The sequence below is a fragment of the Tachyglossus aculeatus genome, chromosome 1 (genome assembly GCF_015852505.1).
Source record: "Tachyglossus aculeatus isolate mTacAcu1 chromosome 1, mTacAcu1.pri, whole genome shotgun sequence".
NCBI lineage: Eukaryota > Metazoa > Chordata > Mammalia > Monotremata > Tachyglossidae > Tachyglossus > Tachyglossus aculeatus.
In genome coordinates, this window is record NC_052066.1 from 13,089,258 (window position 1) to 13,113,824 (window position 24,567).

A 24,567-nucleotide genomic window follows, 5' to 3' on the forward strand; every position below is an offset into this window, starting at 1 on the left:
ATGCGTCAAGCAAAGTATGGACTGGAAGGAGAAGAGGCTGGAAGCAGGGAGGTCAGTGAGGAGGCTGATGCAGGAGTCGAGAGGGAATATGACAAATGGTTGGACCAGAATGGTAGCATATTGGATGGAGGAGAAGGAGTGAACTGTGGAGATGTTATAGAGAGAGAATCGAAAAGATGTAGTGAGTGGCTGAGAGGCAAATGAGTCAAGGAGAACACTAAGCTTGTGGCCTTGTGAAATCAGGAGGATGATGGGGCTGTGAAACATGATGGGAAAGTCACTAGGAGGAGAGAGTTTGGGAGGGATGGTGAGAAGTTCTGTTTTGGTCATATTAGATTTGACGTAATAATAACATGGTACTTGTTAAATACTTTATGTATGCCAAGCGGGGTTGATACAAGTTAATCAGGTTGGACACAGTCTCTGTCCCACTTGGGGCTCACACTCTTAATCCCCATATTACAGATGAGGTACCTGAGTGCCAGAGAAGTGAAGTAATAATAATAATAATAGTATTTGTTAAGTAATTACTAAATGCCTAGCACTGTTCTAAGCACTGGGGTAGATTCAAGGTAATCAGGTTGTCCCACGGGGGGCATCCCCATTTTACAGATGAGGTAATTGAGGCACAGAGAAGTTGTGACTTGCCCAAAGCCACACAGCTGAACTTCTAGACTGTTAGACCTTTGTTGGGTAGGGATTATCTCTATTTGCTGCTGAATTGTACTTTTCAAATGCTCAGTACAGTGCTCTGCACGCAGTAAGCACTCAATAAATACAATTGAATGAATGAATGAAGTGGTGGAGCAGGCATTAGAACCCACAACTTCTGACTCCCAAGCCCGTGCTCTCTGACGTGCCCAGTGTCATTCAGCAGACCAGTGGCAGAGCTGGGATTAGAACCCAGGTGATCTGACTCCCGTGCTCTATCCACTAAGCCACACTGCTTCCCTGGTGAGGTGGTAGCGGGACGTCCAAGTAGAGCCGTCTTGCTGAAAGCAGATTGCCGAGCTGTGGAGAAGTTACTGATGCATTAGTGAGATGAGATAACACTAGGACAGGAGGAGAACAATTAATCAATCAGTCAATCAATCAAAACCATTCGGTCCCTGTTTCCCCACTCTGTAGGACGGGCCCCAGTAGAGAGGCAGCATGGCCTAATGGAAAGACCCTGGGCCTGGGGGTCAGAGAACCTGAATTCTCGTCACAATTTTGCTACTTACGTGCTGTGTGAATTAGGGACAGGCATCTGTAAAGTGGGGATAGGGAAAGTCACCTGTAAAGTGGGGGTTCAATGTCTGTTCCCCCTTCTACTAAGACTGTGGTGAGCCCCAAGTGGGACAGGGAGTGTATGTGACCTAATTATCTTGTGTCTACCTCAGCACTCAGAACAGTGTTTGATGTATAGTGTGTTTAACAAATGCTATAATAATAATATAAGCAGTGTGGCTCAGTGGAAAGAGCCCGGACTTGGGAGTCAGAGTCATGGGTTCAAATCCCGGCTCTGCCACTTGTCAGCTGTGTGACTTTGGGCAAGTCACTTAGCGTCTCTGTGCCTCAGTTATCTCATCTGTAAAATGGGGATTAAGATTGTGAGCCCCACATGGGACAACCTGATCACCTTGTAACCTCCCCAGCGCTTAGAAGAGTGCTTGGCACATAGTAAGCGCTTAATAAATGCCATTATTATTATTACTGATAATAATAATGATCATCATGGGGTTGAGATGAACTGACTGAAATAATAATAATGATAAGAACAACAAACAATAATAGTATTTGTAATCACTTACTATTTGCGAAGTACCATATTAAACTCTGAGATAGATCTAATCCTGGCTCTGCCACTCATCTGGTATGTGACCTTATAGAAGCAGCGTGGCTCAGGGGAAAGAGCATGGGCTTGGGAGTCAGAAGTCATGAGTTCAAATTCCAGCTCCATTGCTTGTCAGCTGTGTGACTTTGGGCAAGTCACTTAACTTCTCTGTGCCTCAGTTACCTCATCTGTAAAATGGGGATTAAGATTGTGAGCCCCACATGAGACAATCTGATCACCATGTATCCTCCCCAATGCTTAGAACAGTGCTTTGCACATAGTAAGTGCTTAACAAATACCAAAAAAAAGACACTTAACTTCTCTGGGACTCAGTTGCCTCATCTGTAAAATAGGGATTAAGACTTTGAACCCCATGTGGCACTGGGACTGTGTCAAACCTGATTAGCTTGTATCTACCTCAGCACTTAGAACAGTGCTTGACATATTGTAAGTGCTTAACAAATACCATCATCCTTATTATTATTATTATTGTTATTATTATTGTTATTATCCAAGACAACAGGTTGGACACAGTCTCTGTCTCACATTGGCTCACAGTCTGAGGAGGCAGAACAGACACTGAATCCCCATTTTACAGACAAGAAAACTGAGACCCAGAGCAATCATTCAATCAATCATATTTATGGAGCTCGCTCTGTGTGCAGAGCACTGTATTAAAGACTTAGGAGAATGAGCTTAAGAAAGTAGTCACATTCCTTGCCCACAAGGAGCTTACAGTCTAGAAGGGGTGACAGACATTAAAATAAATTATGGATCTGGACATATGTGCTGTGGGGCTGGGGTGGGCTGAATAGTAAGTGCTTAAAGGGATCAGACTGTGAGCCTGTGTGGGCAGGGATTGTCTCTGTTGTTGAATTGTACCTCCCAAGCGCTTAGTACAGTGCTCTGCACACAGTAAGTGCTCTATAAATATGATTGAATGAATGACAGATCCAAATGCATAGGTGACGTGGAAGGGAGAGGGAGTCAGGAGAAAGTAAGGGACTTGCCAATCGCCAACCAGAAGACAAGTGGCATGTTCAGGGAATGTCACCCCCCCTTCTCAAAAATCTCCAGTGGTTGTCTGTCAACCTTCGTAGCAAAGAAAAACTCCTCACTATTGGCTTCAAAGCTCTCCATCACCTTGTCCTTTGTTACCACACCTTCCTTCCCTCCTTCTATATCCCAGCCTGCACACTCTGCTCCTCTGGTGTTACCCTTCTCACTGGGCCTCCATCTCGCCTGTCCCACTGCTGACCCCTGGCCCACGTCCTACCTATGGCTTGGAACACCCTCCCTCCTCAAATCAGCCGAACAATCACTCTTCCCCACTTCAAAGCCCTACTGAATTCTCACCTCCTCCAAGAGGCCTTCCCAGACTAAGCCCCCCTTTTCCTCTGCTCCTCCTCCCCTCCCTATCATCCCTACTCCCTCCCTCTGCTCTACCCCCCTCCCCACTCCACAGCACTTATGTTTATATGTATTTATCCATAATTCTATATATTTATATTGATGCTTGTTTACTTGATTTGAAGTTGACTGCCTCCCCCTTTCTAGACTTAAGCCCCGAGTGAGCAGGGATTGTCTTTCTTATTGCTGAATTGTACTTTCCAAGTGTTCTACAGACAGTAAGTGCTTAGTAAATATGATTGAATGAATGAATAATAATAATTTGGTATTTATTAAGTGCTTACTATGTGCCAAGCACTGTTCTAAGCACTGGGAGAGATACAAGGTAATCAGGTTGTCCCACATGGGGCTCAGTCTTCATCCCCATTTTCCAGATGAGGTAACTGAGGCACAGAGAAGTTAAGTGACTTGCCCAAAGTCACACAGCTGATAAGTGGCAGAGGCAGGATTAGAACCCACGCCCTCTGACTCCCAAGCCCGTGCTCTTTCCACTGAGCCACGCTGCTTTTCTAATGAATGAATGAAGTGGCAGAGTGGGGATTAGAACCCAGGGCTTCTCAGTCCCATCCTGTCCTTTTTCCATTAGGCCCTACTGCTTTGACTGGACAGGATTTGGAGATAAGGAAGCAGCTTATGTTGTAAATAAATACAAATCAATATCCTTTATCATTTGCCCACTATCAATCATACTGGTTGGCAGTGGAGGGGGTGAATGGAGATGAAAAGCGGAGCAAAGAACACAATCCTAAAATCTTATGTTTGAGTGGGAGCATAAAAGGTCATCTGGTCTAGTCACCTGCCTCAAGCACTTAGAACACTGCTTAATAATAATAATGGTATTTATTAAGCGCTTGCTATGTGCCAAGCACTGTAGTAAGCACTGGGGTAGATACAAGCAAATTGAGTTGGCAATATATGTTGCTAACTTGTACTTCTAACTTAGAGAAGTTAGGCAAGGTAGGAGGGGGGAAGGTGGTGGATGGTACAGTATAACAATACAACAGACACATTCCTTGCCCCAAATGAGCTTACAGTCTAGAAGGGGAGACAGATATGGAGACAGATATTAATATACATAAATAAATGATGGATGTGGACATAAATGCTATGGGGCTGGGAGTGGAGATGAATAAAGGGAGCAAATTAGGGCATTACAGAGGGAGAGGGAGAAGAGGAAAGGAGGGTTTAGTCAGGGAAGGCCTCTTAGAGGAGGTGGGCCTTCAACAAGACTTTGAAGGTGGGGAGAGTCATTGTCTGTCAGATATGCGGAGGGAGGGCATTCCAGCCTGGAGTCAGGATGTGGGTGAGAGTTTGGCAGCGAGATAGTTGAGATCGAGGTACAATGAGAAGGGTAGTTTCAAGGAGAATACGGTCTACTGTGTGCAGAGAATTGTACTTAAATCTTGGGAGAGTACAATAGCTTTAATAGACTCAATTGACTCAAGTGACTTGCCCAAGGTCACACAGCTGACAGATGAGCCGGGATTTGAACCCATGACCTCTGACTCCAAAGTCCGGGCTCTTTCCACTGAGCCACGCTGCACTGGGAGAGATACAAGGTAATCAGGTTGTCCCACATGGGGCTCAGTCTTCATTCCCATTTTCCAGATGAGGTAACTGAGGCACAGAGAAGTTAAGTGACTTGCCCAAAGTCACACAGCTGATAAGTAGCAGAGGCAGGATTAGAACCCACGCCCTCTGACTCCCAAGCCTGCACTCTTTCCACTGAGCCACGCTGCTTCTCTAATGAATGAATGAAGTGGCAGAGTGGGGATTAGAACCCAGGGCTTCTCACTCCCATCCTGTCCTTTTTCCATTAGGCCCCACTGCTTCGACTGGACAGGATTTGGAGATAAGGAAGAAGTTTACGTTGTAAATAAATACAAATCAATATCCTTTATCATTTGCCCACTATCAATCATACTGGTTGGCGGTGGAGGGGGTGAATGGAGATGAAAAGCGGAGCAAAGAGCACAATCCTAAAATCTTATGTTTGAGTGGGAGCATAAAAGGTCATCTGGTCTAGTCACCTGCCTCAAGCACTTAGAACACTGCTTAATAATAATAATGGTATTTATTAAGTGCTTACTATGTGCCAAGCACTGTAGTAAGCACTGGGGTAGATACAAGCAAATTGAGCTGGCAATATATGTTGCTAACTTGTACTTCCCAAGCACTTAGTACAGTGCTCTGCACATAGTAAGCACTCAATAAATATGACTGAATTAATGAATGAGTGGGAAGCAGTCCCTGACCCTTATAGGGTTCGCAGTCTCAATCCCCATTTTACAGATGAGGTAACTGAGGCATAGAGGAGAGAAGTGACTTGTCCGAGGTCACACAGCAGACAAGTGGTCAAACTGGGATGAGAACCCATGACCTTCTTATTCCCAGGTCCATGCTCTATCCACTATGCCACGCTCCTTCTCACTAGTCCATCCTGCTTCCCACTATGCCATGCTGCTTCTATGTGCTTGACACATACTAAGCACAAATACCAGAAAACCAAACTAAACCAAAATACACCCAAGAAGGCATTAAATTGCAATTTCCTTGCAGGCTGTTGAATTTCCCCCTGCTTTTAGCACAGTGTTGGTCACCTAGTGCTCAATCCGTACATACTTAACACATGCTGTTGACTGATTAATACAGAGGTGTCATCTCTAGGGACATTATTTTCCCTGGAATACCAAGAGACTTCTTTCTCAATATTTTTCCCACCCATCCTTCATGGTTTCCATGTGTCCTTTGCTTTTGAAGATCACAGTGTAGTGAAGCAAAACAATTCCCCGAGGCCTATTTAAATATTCAGAGGAGAAAAAAGAGAAACCATAAGGGGAAAATGCATTTCCATTAAGTAGCATAACAGGATCATATTCTTTAAATGAAGATGGATTTAATGTACGACTTTCAATTATAACAATAATAAACATTTTCCTCTACTGATCAGCTTACGCTAACTACAAGCTATAGCATTAAATGGAAGAAGCTTGAACATGTGGACTGGCTTCAGTCCACATTACAGAACCATTAAACATATCCTCCGATGTTTATTGCCAGCGTTATTTTTGAGCTGCTGAAGTGAGAACTTGATTTATTATTTTTTAGATTTATTAGACCTCAACAAATGTTCCTTCAACTCCGATGGTATTTTTAAATACTCCACAAAAATAGCCTCATTAAATCTCGTGCCAGACATTATATCGAAATAAATTCCAAATTTGAGAAAGCCGAGCGTTTTTTCTTCCCAGAAAATGAATTGATGGAATTCTGCTGATTATCTTTCTTTCCCCAAAGGACTGTACTTCATGTTGTCTTGGAAAAACTGAAACCATCTCCCTTTTCCTCCCTTTCTCTTCTCTGTCTCTGTCTCCGACTGTATTGGTCTTTTTTTTCTTATTTCATTAAGAAATCAGTGGTATTTATTGAGTGCCCATTGAGTACTAGGCACTTAACTAAGCACTTGGGAGTACCACCATGGTGTAACTGATCAAGCACGGGCATGGATGTCAGAGGTCATGAGTTTTAATTCTTGCTCCACCAGTTGCCTGCTGTGCCACCCTAGGCACGTTACTTCACTTCTCTGTGCTTCAGTTACCTCATCTGTTAAGTGGAGAATGAGACTGTGAGACCCACGTGGGACAGGGATTGTGTTCAACCCAATTTGCCAGTATCAACCCCAGCATTTAGTACAGTACCTGGCACATACTAAGTGCTTAGCAAATGCCATAATATCATTATTATTACCATGGAAGTAAGAAATGTCCCCACATTCAATAAGCTCTCTTCTCTCTCTCTCTCTCTCTCTCTCTCTCTCTCTCTCAACTCTATCTCTGCCTCTCTTCTCCTCCACCATCACCCAATCCTCTTATTTATGTTGGAACTCAAGGGAAGTAGCGTGACCCAGTAGAAAGAACCCAGGTCTGGGAGTCAGAGGACCTGGGTTCTAATTCTGCTCCACCACTATTGATTTATTCATGTTAATGTCTGTCTACCCCTCTAGACTATAAGCCCACTGTGGGCAGGGAACATGTACATCAACTCTGTTATACTATACATTCCCAAGCACTTGATCAGTATGATTGACTGATTGATTGTCTGCTGTCATGCAGCAGACAAGTGGTGGAGTTGAGGTTAGAACCTAATTCATTCATTCATTCAATTGTATTTGCTGAGCGCTTACTGTGTGCAAAGCACTGTACTAAGCGCTTGGGAAGTACAAGTCGGCAACATATAGAGATGGTCCCTACCCAACAACGGGCTCGCAGTCTAGAAGGGGGAGACAGACAACAAAACAAAACATGTGGACAGGTGTCAAGTCATCAGAATAAATAGAGATAAAGCTAGATGCACATCATTAACAAAATAAATAGACTAGTAAATATGTACAAGTAAAATAAATAGAGTAATAAATCTGTACAAACATATATAGACTCCCAGGCCCATGCCCTACCCACTAGGTCATGCTGGTTTTACCTGGGCAAAAGATCAATCAATCAATCAATTCATGGTATTGAGCACTTACTGATTGCAGAGCACTGTACTAAGCGCTTGTGAAAGTACAATACAAAACAGAGAAGCAGCATGGCTCAGTGGAAAGGGCACGGGCTTGGGAGTCAGAGGGCATGGGTTCTAATCCTGACTTCGCCACTTGTCAGCTGTGTGACTTTGGGTAAGTCACTTCACTTCTCTGTGCCTCAGTTACATCATCTGTAAAATAGGGATTAAGACTGTGAGCCCCACATGGGACAACCTGATCACCAGCGCTTTGAACAGTGCTTTGCACATAGTAAAATGATCCAGGCAGCAGAGTAAAGTATGGACTGGAGTGGGGGGAGACAGGAATCAGGGGGGTCAGTGAGGAAGTTGAGGCAGTAGTCAAGGTGGGAAAGGATAAGTGAGAAGCAGCATGGCTCAGTGGAAAGAGCATGGGCTTTGGAGTCAGAGGTCATGGGTTCAAATCCCAGATCTGCCAACTGTCAGCTGTGTGACTTTGGGCAAGTCACTTAAATTCTCTGTGCCTTAGTTACCTCATCTGTAAAATGGGGATTAAAACTGTGAGCCCCCCATGGGACAACCTGATAACCTTGTAACCTCCCCAACACTTAGAACAGTGCTTTGCACATAATAAGCGCTTAACAAATACCATCATTATTATTATAAGTGCATGGCTCAACGTGATAGCAGGTTGGATGGAAAAGAAAGGGTGGATACTATTCATTCATTCAATCATATTTACTGAGCACTTACTGTGTGCAAAGCACTGTACAAAGCACTTGGGAGAGTAAAATACAACAACAGACACATTCCCTGCCCTCACCTAGCTCACAGTCTAGAGGGGGAGACAGATGTTAATATACTTAAATAAGTAAATAAATTATAGATATATACTTATGTGCTGTGGGGATGGGAGGGAGGATGGATGAAGGGAGCAAGTCAGGGTGACACAGAAGGGAGTGGGAGAAGAGGAGAGGAAGGATTAATCAGGGAAGGCATCTTGGAGGAGATGGGCCTTCAATAAGTGAGGGAGAGTGATTATCTGTCTGATATGAAGAGGGAGGTCATTCCAGGCCAGAGGTAGGATGTGGGTGAGAGGTTGTCAGAGAGATAGACAAGATCGAGGTACAGCGAGAAGGTTAGCAATAGAAGAATAAAGTATGCGGGCTAGGTTATAGTAGGAGAGTGACAAGGAGGGTGCAAGGTGTCTGAGTGTTTTAAAGCCATTGGTGAGGAGTTTTTGTTTGATGCCTAGGTGGATGGGCAACCACTGGAGTTTCTTGAGGAGCGGAGGAACATGTTCTGAATATTTTTGAAGGAAAATAATCCGGGAAGCAGAGTGGCATACGGACTGGAATGGGGAGAGAGAGAAGGTAGGAGGTCAGTAAGGAGGCTGATAGAGTAATCAAGGAGGGATAGGATAAGTCCGTGCATTAATGTGGTAGCATTTTGGAAGGAGAGGAAAGGGAGGATTTTAGAGATGTTGTGAAAGTGGATCTGACTGGATTTAGTGATGGCTTGAATATGAGGGTTGAATGAGAGAGAGGAATCAAGGATAACACCAAGGTTATGGGCTTGTGAAACAGGAAGGATGGTGGTACTGTTTACAGTGATGGGAAAGTGAGTAGGAGGACAGGGTTTGGGTGGGAAGATAAGAAGTTCAGTTTTAGCCATGTGAGGTGACAGGAGGACATCCAAGTAGAGATGTCTTGAAGGCAGGTGGAAATGTGAGACTACAGAGAGGGAGAGAGATCAGGGCTGGAGTTGGAGACTTGGGTGACATCAGCATGGAGGTGGGAGTTGAAGCCATGGGAGCAAATGAGCTTTCCATTTTAGCAATGTTGTGAAGGTAGGATTGACAGTATTTGGTGACTGACTGAATATGTAGGTGGAATGAGGGAGATGAATTGAGGATAATGCCAAGGTTACCATCTTCTGAGACAGGGAGGATGGTGGTGCTGTCTATGGTGATGGGAATGTCATGGGGAAGACAGGGTTTGAATGAGAAGATGAGGAATTCTGTTTTGGACTTATGTTTGAGGCATTGGCCGGACATCCAATTAGAGATGTACTGAAGGCAGGAGGAAATGTGAGACTGCAGAGAAGGAGAAAGATCAACCTTCCCATTAATTAATTAATTAATTCATTCATTCATATTTATTAAACACTTACTGTGTGCAGAGCACTGTACTAAGTGCTTGGGAAAGTACAATGCAACAGTAAACAGTGACATTCCCTGACCACAATGAACTCACAGTCTAGAGTGGGGAAGACAGATATCAGACTTCACCTGCTCATTCCTGAGGTGAGGAGTCACAAAACAATGAAAAGGGTTAAAATGCCTCAGGAAGGGAGGGAAGGCAAGTAAGCACAGATAGGAAATTAGGGGTTCTGGGTAACATAGAACAATAATTTTGTATTTGTGTCAAGCACTGTACTGAGCACTGGGGTAAATAAAAGCTAATCAGGTTGGTCACAGTCCATGTCCCACATGGGGCTCACCATCTTAATTCCCATTTTACAGATGAGGTAACTGAGGCACAGAGGAATGAAGTGACTTGCTCAGGGCCACACAGCAGAGAAGTGGTGGAGTCAGGATTAGAACCCAGGTCTCTCTGACTCTCAGGCCCATGCTCTGTCCACTTCGTCACACTGCTTCTTGTCATGTACCTCCCATCTATGCCTAGTCTATAAACACTGCAAGCATTTCTCCATAAGAGTGCTCAGACTTCCTCCTTCCTCTCCTTACCCTTCTTTTTTAAACGGTACTTGTTAGCACTTACTATACCCCAGGCCCTGCACTAAGCCCTGTAATAGATACAAATTAATCAGGCTGGACCCAGTCCCTGTCCCACATGGGGCTCAAAGTCTTATTCCCCATTTTACAGATGAGGTAACTGAGGCACAGAAAAGTGAGCCTACTTGCCCCAAGGTCATACAGCCGACAAGTGGCAGAGCTCAGGTTAGATAGTAGATCCTTTCCTCTTTCAGGCCTGTTCTCTATCCACTAGGCTGTGCTGTTTCCCTTAGGATCTGCTGTTTCCCTCCTTTTCTCTTTCTACTCTTCTCTTTCAGCCTCTCCCGACTTCCTGAAACATCCTTCTTTTTTTTTTAAATTTTTTTTGTTAAGCACTACTATTTTTGTCAAGCACTATTCTTAAGGTTGGGGTAGATACAAGGTTATCAGACCAGACACAGGTCTTGTCCTGTATGGGGCTCACAGTCAAAGTAGATGGGAGAACAGGTATTTAATCCCCATTTTGCAGCTGAGGAAACTGAGGACCAGAAAAGTTAAATCACTTTCCCGAGGACACACAGCAAGCAATCGGCAGAGCAGCAATTAGAACCTTGCTCCTCTCTTATTGCTTACTTCTCCTCAAATATCTCCCCTCCTCAATCTATATCCACACATCATCTCTGTAAATTATCACTTGGAACACATCACTCTTCTCAGAAACTTCCAATATTACCATTTCTTCTCCCTTTAAACTTTACCTTCTAACCCTTGTTTGCTGAGACCCTCACTGGTTGTCTCACACTTACCTATCCACTTTCTTTTCCCACTACATCCCAGTTTACACTCTTCATTCCTCCTAAACCACCTCCTTGCCTACCACATTCTTGCTTCATATTTTCCCATCTTCAACCTGTCGCTCATATCTTTGTCTTCTCAGGAGCTCCTCCCCCTTCAAATCTGTCAAACCATGTTTCTCCTCTCCTTGGAAACCTTTTCAAAAATCACCTCCTCCCAGAGGCCTTCTCTGATTAATCCTCTCCCTGCCTTGTCCCGTTATCTTATTGGCTAGCTAAACAGTCATGTGAAGATCTTTTTTTTCCTATTGATTCTTAGACTGGGAGCCCTATGTGTTACAGGGACTGTGTCCCACCAGATTATCCTGGATCTACCTCAGTGTTTATTACAGTGTTTGGCACGTAGTAAGCACTTAACAACTACCATCGTCATCACTGATCTGGTAGCTTACTTTAATTTTCTTCCATTTTAGCTCTGCTCTAAATAGTCTACCTAAATCACATCTCCTCCAAGAAGCCTTCCCCGACTAAACCCTCTCCCTTCTGCTTTGCCCTTGCACTTGGCTCTGTCTTCTTTATTCATCCCACCCTCAGCCCCACAGCCCTCATGTCCGTATCCGTAATTTATTTATTTATATTAATGCCTGTATCCCCCCTAGACTGTGAGCTCGTTGCGGGCAGGGAACATGTAGACTAACTCTCCTACATTGTACTCTCCCAAATGGTTAGGATAGTATTCTACAAATAATAATAATAATGACTGTGGTATTTGTTAAGCAATTACTCTGTTCCAGGCACTGTACTAAGCACTGGGGTAGATACAAGGTAATTGGGTTGGGCATAGTCCCTGTCCCTCATAGGTCCCACAGTCTAAATCCCCATTTTCTAGATGAGGTAACTGAAGCCTAGATAAGTGAGATAACTTTCCCAAGGTCACACACAATAATAATAATGATGGCATTTATTAAACGCTTACTATGTGCAAAGCAATGTTCTAAGCGCTGGGGAGATTACAAGGCGATCAGGTTGTCCCTCAGTGGACTCACAGTCTTAACCCCCATTTCACAGCTGAGGTAACTGAGGCACAGAGAAGTGACTTGCCCAAAGTCACACAGCTGACAATTGGCAGAGCTGGGATTTGAACCCATGACTTCTGACTCCAGAGCCTGTGCTCTTTCCACTGAGCCATGCTGCTTCTCTGTGTTGGAGCTGAGATTGGAACCAGGTCCTTCTGACTTCCAGGCCTGTGCTTTATCCACCAAGCCACGTGCTCAATTCATTCATTCATTCAGTTGTATTTATTGAGCGCTTACTGTGTGCAGAGCACTGTACTAAGCTCTTGGGAAGTACAAGTCGGCAATGTATAGAGATGGTCCCTACTGAACAACAGGTTCACGGTCTAGAACGGGGAGACAGACAGCAAAACAAAACATGTAAACAGGTGCCAAAATTGTCAGAACAAATAGAATTAAAGCTATATGCACATCATTAACAAAATAAATGCCAAGTATGTACAAGTAAAATAGAGTAATAAAGCTGTACAAATATATATACAGGTGCTGTGGGGAGGGGAATAAGGGAGGGCGGGGGGGTGGGGGGAGGAGAGGAAAAAGGGGGCTCAGTCTGGGAAGGCCTCCTGGAGGAGGTGAGCTCTCAGTAGGGCTTTGAAAGGAGGAAGAGAGCTAGCTTGGCGCATGTGTGGAGAGAGGGCATTCCAGGCCAGGGGAAGGATGTGGGCCGGGGTCGACAGCGGGACAGGTGAGAACATGTCAATAAATGCCACTGATCGATTGATGATTTACTTCATGTTTGGTGGTTACTGGACGGCCAGGACTCCTGTCTTTTCCCTCCGTTGGATGCTCCTAAGTACCTGCTGTCACCCTCTGCTCCCAGAAAGTGCTCAGTAAACACTTCAGAAGATAACTCTGATGAAACTTACAACCGTCTTGGTGAAACAATTAAAATATTCCACCACCGTGTGTGGGGAAAGAGAGCGGCTGTTCACAAACCCCGGGAACTTCATTAGGCTTCTTAACCGGCATTCCACATCAACAAGCCCTGCACGAATTCTACTGCTCTGAAGTGCTTAAATCTCCTTTTATTAGTTCAGTTACAAAGCTCTGAACTTAAGAGTTCTTTCCCCACTTGAAGCTCTTCGTAGCATGTCAATGAGCTCGGAACAGGGGATGAAAGTGAACCCTTGGTTCTCTGGCTTCCCCCCATGCCTGCCATGCCTCCTCTTCCCTCTCCGGTTCTTGCAGCATCTCATTTGTTGGCATGTGTTGTTGCTTTATGGAGGGAGTGGGGAGAGTTGCCATGGAGACAGAAGCAGTGCATTTACTGACAGTGAATCCCCCCAGAGAGATTGCTCCACATAGGTTGCTCCAAGTGGATGCCAGGAACTTGATCCTGTAAATGTGGAAAATAAAGCACTTCTATGTTCCAGGCTCTCTGCAGGGTGGTTCTGGGTGCTAGAGGATTTACCTGGTTGAACCAGGGGAGGAGGGCTAGTTGACCTTAGATCCTTGGACCCAGTTAGCCCACCTCTCCCTCATCCTCTGCCCTCCACCTCCACCACCATCACCACCACCTCCACTATAAACTCCACCATCACCACCATCTCCCATCCTCCTTTCTCTCCACACTGCAGTCTATACTTCACACTGCTGCCAGAATCATCTTTGTGCAGAAACGCTCTGGGCATGTTACTCCCCTCCTCAAAAATCTCCAGTGGCTGCCTGTCAACCTACCCATCAAGCAAAAACTCCTCAGTCTCAGCTTCGAGGCTCTCCATCACCGCTCCCCATCCTACCTCACCTCCCTTCTCTCCTTCTCCAGCCCAGCCCGCACCCTCCGATCCTCTGCCGCTAACCTCCTCACTGTACCTCATTCTCACCTGTCCCGCCGTTGACCCCTGGCCCACCTCCTCCCCCCGGCCTGGAATGCCCTCCTTCCACACATCCACCATGCTAACTCTCTTCCTCCCTTCAAAGCCCTACTGAGAGCTTACCTCCTCCAAGAGGCCTTCCCAGACTGAGCCCCCTTCTTCCTCTCCTCCTCCCCATCCCTCCCACCCTACCTCCTTCCCCTCCCCACAGCACCTGCATATTTGTTTGTACAGATTTATTATTCTATTTATTTTACTTGTACATATTTACTATTCTATTTATTTTGTTAATGATGAGCATCTAGCTTTATTTCTATTTACTCTGATGACACCCGTCTACATGTTTTGTTTTGTTGTCTATCTCCCCATCTAGACTGTGAGCCCGTTGTTGGGTAGGGACCGTCTCTATATGTTGCCAACTTGTACTTCCCAAGAGCTTAGTACAGTGGTCTGCACACAGTAAGAGCTCAATAAATATGATTGAATGAATGAATGTAAACTGCAGCACTATTGGCGGGTTTGAAGGAGGTCAGCGAGTGGTCTCGGGTATTTGTAAAGTTCTTACTACTAGGCATATTTCCTCCAAAAAGCCTTCTCTGAGTAAGCCCTCCTTGCCTCTTCTCACATTCCTTTCTGCATCGCACTGATTTGCCCCCTCAGGATTGGAAGCCAGGATACCTGGTTTCCACTCACCCCTCCACCATCGTCCAGCTGTTTGTGGATATCACGTCCTCTCCGTGTCTCAGTTTCCTTACCTGTAAAATGGTAAAACATACCTATTTCCCCTCTCTTTCAGATGGTTGGCACCTTGCTGGGACAAGGACTGTGTCTGATCTGATTGTCCCTATTTATCTCAATGTTAGGCACAAACTAAGTCTTTAATAAATACTATTATTATTATTATGAATAATGATATGATGCTTCTACCTAAATAATACAGGGGTTGTGAGCCCTTATTGATTGATTATGTGCTTAGGTGGTGAGGAAGGCTGAGGTGGGAGTTGGGGAAATTCAAGATTAATTGGGAAAGGCCAATTTTACGTTTTGACAAAGGGAATAAATTAAATAAAGGAAATGCTGAAGGGAATTTGGGTGAAAACTTAAAGAAACCTGTCTACAGAATTATGCTTCTCAGAGAAAGAAACATACAGATGGAGGCAGCTAGACAGAGGCAGACAGATGGAGACACAGAAAGGGAGATAAGGAGATAGAGACGGTGACAGACAGATGGAGACAGAGGCAGACAGATGGAGACACAATAGCATGGCTTAGTGGAAAGAGCACGGGCTTGGGAGTCAGAGGTCATGGGTCCTAATCCTAATCCTGGCTCCACCATTTGCCAGCTGTGTGACTTTGGGCAAGTCATTTAACTTCTCTGTGCCTCAGTTCCCTCATCTGTAAAATGGGGGATTAAGACTGTGAGCCCCACGTGGGACAATCTGATCACCTTGTATCCTCCCCAGTGCTTAGAACAATGCTTTGCACATAGTAAGCACTTAACAAATACCATCATTATTATTATTATTACAGACGGAGATGAGGATAGAGGCAGGCAGATGGAGACAGAGACAAACAAACACACACATAGAGAGAGGCAGAGAGAGACAGACAATAGTGAGAGTTTGACAGAGAAAGAGGTTGATGGAGAGAGAGGTTGACAGAGGAAAAACAGAGAGGGGCAGAGTAAGAGGCAGGCAGAGAGGCAGAGACCCTGACAGAGACAGTTGGAGAAAGAAAGAGAGCCCGACAGAGAGAGAGGCAGATAGGATGGAAAAGCAGTGTAGCCTACTGGAGAGAGCATGGTCAGAGGGACATGGGAGAGAAGCAAGGTGAGGGAGTGCGAACAGTTGAAGAGGCCTGTTAGGGAGGGAAGAAGGGAGCGGGTGAGAGTTTTGATAAGGTGCCAAAGAATGGGGTCAGATGTGCACTTGTATATATTGTTATTATTTTTTATGGCATTAGTTAAGCTCTTATGGTATGTCAGGCATTGTACTAAGCACTTGGTATTATTGTTATCATTATTTTTATCCTCATCATCATCATTATTATATTCTTTAAGCATTTACTACATGCCATACACTGTTCTAAAAGTTAGGATATATTTATTTTTAGGCATTTATTACATATTTGATATCATTTGGTTTTCATATATTTGATATTTCACCCCTTTACAGATTCATCTGTACATTCACTCATTTGTTGGGTCATTTTATCCTATTATATTTGCATTCCTTCCTGTTTTGCCCTTGTTCTTCCTCCTTGCTTTCACTATTTTGTCCCTCTCCCCTATTGGACTGTAAGCTTCTTGAGGGAGGGGAACCTGTGTTTTGTTTCTGTCACTCCAACAGGGGCTCAATAAATGCCATCAATCGATTGATTAGGCACTGGAAACAAAATTTTGCTAACTGTAGAGTGGAAGATTTGTAGATCTGATTATCTCGAATCTACCCCAGGGCATAGTACAGTTCTTGGCACACAGTAAATGCTTAACAAATACAATTATTATTTTTATCATTAGATTGTATTTGGAAACAGAGTATAAGGTGAGCTGAGTTCTCCTAACAGGAAGAGACAGTTTATAGGCTTCATGGGAATAAGGTAAAGGAGGAAAAAAAAAGACTAAAGACAGAGTGGTGAGAGCCATCTGTAAGATCTACTTTGTTTCCCATGCCTACTCCCTGACATATTTTGAAAGGCAGAAGCATAATTAATAATTCCACCAGATGAAAAAGAGAACTGAAACAGCTATTGTTTCCTTTGGTCTCAAAGACCGAAACCCTCTTGCTTTCTCTGGTTGGCATTAAACTCAATAAATCCATGGAGTTCCGTGGCTTCCATTAATGAGGATGAGGGAATTGATGCATTGTTAAAGACCTTTGCTGTTTTATCTATAAATGTGTCAGCTCTCTCCTTGACGGGCTTTGGTGTTTCATTTCTTTCCATTTTAAAACCCTCAAAACCCAGGGATTTCACCGATTGATTCTGAAAACGCACGACACCCAGGCACGTGTTTTAAAAATCCTGATTTTACTAAAAGTGAAACAAATCTTACCTCAGCTTCAGGATCCTGACATGACTGAACCTGTAGGAAGGGGCAGATTTCCTTTTGCATTTTTTTTTTTTTTTGGTCAGTGGGCAGTGGGGCTGTAGGGAAAGGCACGAGATCCTAATTCTTCTGTGTATTTCTAATAGGGCTCTTGGCATCGGTCCTGAGTGCAGAGCAGAGAGAGAAGATGAAAGCAGAAACGGATCAAGAAGACTGAAATCCCATAATCCTCTTGGTTTCCTGCCATCACTGCTCTTCTCTTTGCCAGAACACAAAAGGAACAAGATGTTAGGAGCTCAGGGGCTCATGAAAGCCTGTGATTCCTGGGGTCTTGTGGGGTGAGGTGGACTCCTGAATATAAGTAAGTATAAGTAAGGACAGAACCCAGATGGTTGGAATAATAATAGTAATAATAGTTACATTTGTTAGACTGTGAGCCCACTGTTGGGTAGGGACTGTCTCTATGTGATGCCAATTTGTACTTCCCAAGCGCTTAGTACAGTGCTCTGCACATAGTAAGCGCTCAATAAATACGATTGATTTGTTAGTGTTTGTTATGAGTGGACAGGGAATGTGTCTACCAACTCTGTTATATTGTAATTTCCCAAGGAGTTAGTACAGTGCTCTCAAGTATTTCCAGTGTGACCTGGCTGGCTGGACATTGGGTCTCTCCCAGTAATGGCATTTATCTCTCAAGTCTCCACTCTATTTCCCCCATAATGTCCACTTCTTTCTCCCTCTTCCTTTCCCTCTTGCTCTCCTCTCCCTCTCTCTAATGGGCCAGGATTATTGAGTCCCAGTTGACTGGCTGGGAGCTTACAATATAATAGGGGAGACAGATGTGAAATTCAATTACAGCTACGGGAAGTGGCACATAATAAGGGGATGGCTGGATATCGGGATGGATGCCAAAGTGGACAACCGAGAAGCAATATGGCTTAGTGAATAGAGCACGGACCTGGACATCAGAAGGACCTGGGTTCTAATTCTGACTCTACCACATCTGCTGTGTGACCTTGGGCAAGTCAGTTAACTTCTCTGGGCCTCAGTTACATCATCTGTAAGTGGGGATTAATACTGTGAGTCCCATGTGGGACATGGACTGTGCCCAATCTGATGAGCTTGTATCTACCCTAAAGCTTAATACATTACCTGGCAGTATTAAGTGTTTAAAAAATATCATTTAAAAACAAACAAACATACAAAAAAACTGTCCCACAGCCCAGAGTACTGGTCCTGTTGGACACTGGGAGTCACCCAGCTTTTATCTCTCATCTCTGAAGCAGCATGATGTAGTTTGCAGAGTCCAGGCCAAGGAGTCAGAAGGTTGTGGGTTCTAATCCCGACTCCGCCACTTTCTGCTGTGTGACCTTGGGCAAACCACTTTCCTTCTCTGGGCCTCAGTTCCCTCATCTGTATAATGGGGAATGAGACTGTGAGCTCCTATGTGGGACAGGGGACTGTGTCCAATTTGACTCCTGTCTATATGTTTTGTTTTGTTGTCTGTTTCCCCCTTCTAGACTGTGAGGCCGTTGTTGGGTAGGGACCGTCTCTATATGTTGCTGACTTGTACTTCTAAAGCACTTAGTACAGTGCTCTGCACACAGTAAGTGCTCAATAAATATGATTGAATGAATGAATGATTGGCTTGTGTCCTCCCCAGTGCTTAGTACAGTGCCTGGCATACAGTAAGCACTTAATGGATACCACAATTATTATTATTTCCCCTATAAATTCCAAGTCCTTCTCTCTCTATTTCTCCTGTTCCCTCTTTCATTCATTCATTCAATCGTATTTATTGAGCTCTTACTGTGTGCACAGCACTGTACTAAGCACTTGGGGAGTACAAGTCGGCAACATATAGAGACAGTCCCTACCCAACAATGGGCTCACAGTCTAGAAGGGGGAGACAGACAACAAAACAAAACATGTAGACAGGTGTCAAAACCATCAGAATAAATAGAATTATAGCTATAATAAATAGAATTATAGCTATAATAAATAGAATTATAGCTATAATAAATAGAATTATAGCTTTCCCTCTTGCTGAAGTAGGGCTATTGAGTCCCACCTGTCTGCCTGGGAGCTATTTTAATGGGGGAGACAGATATTAAATTCAATCAATCAATCAGTCATATTTATTGAATGCTTACAGCACTGTACTAAGCACTTGGGAGAACATAACACAACAATATAACAGAAATATTCCCTGCCCACAATGAGCTTACAGTCCAGAGGTGGAGACAGACATTAATATAAATAAATTATGGATATGGGCATAAGGGCTGTGGGGCTGAGTGGAGGGTGAATAAAGGGAGGAGCGAGTCAGGGAAATGCTAAAGGGAGTGGGAAAAGAGGAAACGAGGACTTAGGGAAGGCCCCTTGGAGGAGATGAGCCCTCAATAAGGCTTAATTACAGCTAGGGGAAGCATCAGAGTATAAGGGGATGGTTAAGTATTGGTATGGATAATAATAATAATGACAATAATGAGGGTGGTATTTGTTAAGCACTTACTAAGTGCCAAGCACTGTTCCAAGCACTGGGTTATATAGAAGTCAATCAGGTTGGACACAGTCCCTGACCCACATGGGGTTCACAGTGTTAATATCCATTTTACAGATGAGATAACTGAGGCCCAGAGAAGTGAAATGACACACCCAGAGTCACACAGCTGACAAGTGGCAGAGCCAGAATTAGAACCAGATCCTTCCAACTCCCAGGCCCAGGCTGTCCCACAACCCAGAGACCTGGGTGGACTGCACATTGAGACTAACCTAGAAATGGCCTTTTTCGCTCATCTCTAGAGAAGCAGCATGGCTCAGTGGAAAGTGCCCGGGCTTTGGAGTCAGAAGTTATGGGTTCAAATCCCAGCTCCACCACTTAGCTGTGTGACTTTGGGCAAGTTACTTTACTTCTCTGGGCCTCAGTTCCCTCATCTGTAAAATGGGGATGAAGACTGTGAGCCCCCCATGGGACAACCTCATCACCTGGTAACCTCCCCAGTGCTTAGAACAGTGCTTTGCACATAGTAAGTGCTTAATAAATGCTATCATTATTATTATGATTATCTCTCCAACCTATTTCCTCCATCACTTCCACTTCTAAACTTCAGCAGCACCCAAACACTTGGCCACACACATGTTACATTCGTTTCCTTATGTTTACACTCTACTGCCTCTAATTCATTTTAGTTTCTTTTTCCCCAAATAGACTGTAAGCTCCCTGAGGGCAGGGTTCATGTCTACTAATTCTATTGCAGTCTTCCAAGCCCTTAGGACAGTGCTCTGTGAACAGGAGTACAGTGCTCTGCTCTAAGCAAGTTCTAAATAAATACGATTGAATGATTCATTGATAGACTGTAAGCCCCTTGTGAGCTCCTTAAGGACAGGGATTGTTTCTATGAACTCTATTGCAGTCTTCCAAGTTCTTAGTTCAGTGCCCTGCACACAGTAAGGACTACTGCTCTGTAACGCTGATGCCACAAACAAAATCAGCTCACTAGCTTTTCCGATCTATGCGTGCTATTTCTCGTCACTTCCTTTTTATACCTCGCAACTCCTCTATAGGGAAATTAAGTTCCTGACAGCGGGGCTTTTGTCTACTAGCTCCATTGTACACTCCCAAACACTTAGTACAGTGCTCTGCACAGAATAGGTGCTCAATAAATACTAGTGAATGATTGGTTGAAAGTATTTTTTACGATATTTGTTAAGCACTTACTAGGTGCCAGGCACCGTTCTAAGAGCTGGGAGAAATACAAGTTAATCAGCTTGGACACAGTCCCTGTCCCACATGGGGCTCACAGTCTTCACCCCCATTGTCCAGATGAGGTAAACGAGGCCCAGAGAAGTGAAGTGACTTGATCAAGGTCACACAGCAACATCAGCATCTCCTGAAAGTGAAGTGCAATGTTCTCGATTTGCTCGGGATGGTAGAGCGAACTCAAGATCTACCATTCCTGCCCCCCAGGAGCTTATAATCTAATAACCGGTTGGTACAAGAGGGGAAGACAGACAAAAATAATTTCCCAGTAATAGAGGTGGAAGGTATAACAAGGAAGTGATGGGTACTAGCACACATAGATTGGAAAAGCTAGTGAGCTGGCTTTGAGCTAGAGAAACAGCGTGTCTTAGTGGAAAGAACACGGGCTTGGGGGTCAGAGGTCATGGGTTTTATTCCCACCTCCATCACTTGTCACCTGTGTGACTTTCGACAAGTCACTTACTTCTCTGTGCCTCAGTTACCTCATCTGTAAAATGGGGATCAAGACTGTGAGCTCCAAGTGGGACAACCTGATAACCTCATATCTATTCCAGTATTTGGCATAGAGTAAGCGCTTAACAAATACCATCATTATTATTATTTGTTTGTGGCATCAACGTTAGAGAGCTACTCCTGTCATTTTCCTATTTTGTAGAAACAAGATAATAAAAATATGACAAAAGGCAATATAATAAGAATGTCATATAATAATGAGAAAAATGAAAATTCCAGCTGGGCCTGGTGTTTGAGATCCACACCCCCCCCCCCCCCCCCCCCCCGCCGTCCTTTTCTTATGAAGAATGAGGTTTGTGTCTGCAGCAGTGTGGCTTGGTGGATAGAGCACAGGCCTGAGAGTCAGAAGACCTGGGTTCTAGTCCCGGCTCTGCCATATGTCTGCTGTGTGCCCTTGGGCAAGTCACTTCACTTCTCTGGCTTTCAGTCCCCTCATCTGTAAAATGGGGATTAAGAGTGTGAGTCCCATGTGGGACAGGGACTATGTCCCTTGGGATTAATTTGTATCCACTTTAGTGCTCAGAACAGTGCTTGGCACATAGTAAGCACTTAAAAACAACAACAATAATAATAATGGCATTTGTTAAGCACTTACTATGTGCCAAGCACTGTTCTAAGTGCTGGGGACATACAAGGTAATCAGGTTGTCCCACATGGGGCTCACAGTCTTAATCCCCATTTTACAGATGAGGTAAATGAGGCATAGGGAAGTTAAGTGACTTGCCCAAAGTCACACAGCTGACAAGTACAAGTGGAGGAGCTGGTATTAGAACCCATGACCTCTGACTCCCAAGCCTGGGCTCTTTCCATTGAGCCACGCTGCTTCTCTTAAAGTACCATAATAATAATAATAATAATTATCTCCCAAGATAATCAAGGCAAATTAAAATGGGCCCATCAAGTTTGATCTGAAACATCTAATTCATTCATTCAATCGTATTTATTGAGAGCTTACTGTGTGCAGAGCACTGTACTAAGAGCTTGGGAAGTACAATTTGGCAACATATAGAGACGGTCCCTACCCAACAGTGGGCTCACAGTCTAGAAGGGGGAGACAGAGAACAAAACAAAACATATTAACAGAATAAAATAAATAGAATAAATATGTACAAGTAAAATAAATAGAGTAATAAATATGTACAAACATATATACATATATACAGGTGCTGTGGGGAAGGGAAGGAGGTAAGGCAGGTGGGATGGAGAGGAGGAGGAGGGGGAGAGGAAGGAGGGGGCTCAGTCTGGGAAGGCCTCCTGGAGGAGGTGAGCTCTCAGTAGGGCCTTGAAGGGAGGAAGAGAGCTAGCTTGGCGGATGGGCAGAGGGAGGGCATTCCAGGCCCGGGGGATGACGTGGGCCGGGGGTCGATGGTGGGACAGGCGAGAACGAGGTATGGTGAGGAGATTAGCGGCAGTGGAGCGGAGGGTGCGGGGTGGGCTGTAGAAGGAGAGAAGGGAGGTGAGGTAGGAGGGGGCGAGGTGATGGACAGCCTTGAAGCCCAGGGTGAGGAGTTTCTGCCTGATGTGCAGATTGATTGGTAGCCACTGGAGATTTTTGAGGAGAGGAGTAACATGCCCAGGGCGTTTCTGGACAAAGACAATCCGGGCAGCAACATGAAGTATGGATTGAAGTGGGGAGAGACACGAAGATGGGAGATCAGAGAGAAGGCTGATGCAGTAGTCCAGTCGGGATAAAATGAGAGCTTGAACAAGCAGGGTAGTGGTATGGATGGAGAGGAAAGGGCGGATCTTGGCAATGTTGAGGAGCTGAGACCGGCAGGTTTTGGTGACGGCTTGGATGTGAGGGGTGAATGAGAGCGCGGAGTCGAGGATGACACCAAGGTTGCGGGCTTGTGAGACAGGAAGGATGGTAGTGCCGTCAACAGAGATGGGAAAGTCAGGGAGAGGGCAGGGTTTGGGAGGGAAGACAAGGAGTTCAGTCTTGGACATGTTGAGTTTTAGGTGGTGGGCAGACATCCAGATGGAGATGTCCTGAAGGCAGGAGGAGATGCGAGCCTGGAGAGAGGGGGAGAGAACAGGGGCAGAGATGTAGATCTGGGTGTCATCAGCGTAGAGATGATAGTTGAAGCCGTGGGAGCTAATGAGGTCACCAAGGGAGTGAGTGTAGATCGAGAACAGAAGGGGACCAAGCACTGAAACTTGGGGAACCCCCACAGTAAGGGGACTATCTAATGAGACTATCCCTTCTAGGAAGCTCTGGAGCACGGGCTTTGGAGTCAGAGGTCATGGGTTCAAATCCCAGCTCTGCCAATTGTCAGCTGTGTGACTTTGGACAAGTCACTTAATTTCTCTGTGCCTCAGTTACCTCATCTGTAAAATGGGGATTAAGATTGTGAGCCCCCCGAGGGACAACCTGATCACCTTGTAACCTCCCCAGCGCTTAGAACAGTGTTTTGCACATAGTAAGTACTTAATAAATGCCATTATTATTATTATTATTATTATCTCTTCACATGAGAAGCAGTGTGACTTAGTAGAAAGAGTCTGGGCCTGGGAGTCAGAGGTCCTGAATTCTAAACCTGGCTTGGGCAGCTCACTTAGCTACTCTGTGCCTCAGTTCCCTCATCTGCAAAAATGGGGATTCAATTCCTGTTCTCTCTCCTGTTTAGACTGTGAGCCCCATGTGGGACCTGATTATTTTGTATCTCCTCCCGTGCTAGGTACAAGGCTCGGGACATAAGCGTTTTACAAATACCACAATTATTATTATTACCTCCTAAGCACTTGGGTACTCAGTCAATCAATTAATCAAGCAATGGTATTTACCGAACATTTACTTTGTGCAGAGCACTGTACTAAGTGCTTGGGAGAGTACAACACAACAGAATTTATGTAAATACATATCTTTATATTCCGTTGCTTCCTTCTACCTGTAATTCGTATCAACATTAGTCCTCACTATTAGATTGTCAGCTTCTTGAGGGCAGGTTTAGTGTCTACTAATTCTTTTGATGTCTCCCAAGCACTTAGTATAGAGCTCTGCACACATTAGACCGTTAGTTCCTTGAGGACAATGATCATGTCTACTACCTCTGTTCTTCTAAGCATTTAGGACAGTCTTATGCACACAACAGATGACAAACTCT